Source organism: Ciona intestinalis, unplaced genomic scaffold (genome assembly GCF_000224145.3).
Source record: "Ciona intestinalis unplaced genomic scaffold, KH HT000122.2, whole genome shotgun sequence".
Taxonomy (NCBI): domain Eukaryota; kingdom Metazoa; phylum Chordata; class Ascidiacea; order Phlebobranchia; family Cionidae; genus Ciona; species Ciona intestinalis.
The window spans coordinates 378,074-378,995 of record NW_004190444.2 but is presented as its reverse complement, the minus strand read 5'-3'; the positions used below and the strand labels follow the sequence as shown (position 1 = coordinate 378,995).

Here is a 922-nt window from a genome sequence, read left to right as displayed (position 1 = left end):
AACATTTTAGCATCTTAGTCCATTTGGCTTTGCTGGTATAAAAATGCTACAAGTTTTATTATACTGTTAAAGTGTTACTGTATGGCAAATAAAACTATGGGATATAATTATCATTTTTATTCCAAAGGAACCAAAATACTTTTTACTTTACCCGGTAGAAGAAGTAACAAACCAATATACGGTAGGGTGGGGGTAAGATGGGACACCTATATCACATAATATCCAAATATCCTAATCGTGTTTTAAACAATTAACAACAGTCTATGGGAGTCGTGAGGACATAGTTTTATAATTCTTTGAATGTTCTTTGCTTACTACCAAATGGGACGAAAAAGTAAAATGAAAAGGTGTCCCATCATAGGTATATTGGCGTAATGGCCAAATATGTTCTAAAACAGAACATTATAATATCATATGTTTAGCTGAGTTTAAATGGTAACCTGAGTGACATACCACCCACACAATAACTTGTGTCACAATTAAACCACAATCCTAATTATTTCCAAACAATGAAAGAACAATGGCTGTTTGATTGTAATTTGAATCTTATAGGAAGCAAAGTTTAAAATTTCATGGGTTTTGTTTCAAATTGAAATAAGATGCCAAATGTTTTATAAATATAACAGATTAAGTATTGCTGTGTTTTAATGAATATCATGTTATAAGAAGTTGGATCCACAGATGGGGTTACCTTAAATTGCCAAATAAAATAATATTTTGGGAAAATTCGATAAAGCACGTTTGACGAAAGATAACGCCTTAATAATCCATCTTTTAAAGCAATAGAAACAAAGGTATTAAGGAAGGGGGACAATTTAACAGCATTTCTAGTTCTTCAGAATCCCTAAAATGCTGTAACAATATTAAACAAAAAAGTAAGTTTGTTCAAAAGTGATAAAGAAAAAATTAAACAAGTTGCACA

The 922-nt window shown here is 30.7% G+C and overlaps 1 protein-coding gene across 2 annotated transcripts in view; it reads right to left on the bottom strand.

Moving 5' to 3' along the window:
• LOC100178816 (receptor-type tyrosine-protein phosphatase kappa) overlaps positions 1–922 on the bottom strand; it is a 23,103-nt gene that overhangs the window by 16,326 nt on the left and 5,855 nt on the right. The window lies entirely within an intron of this gene.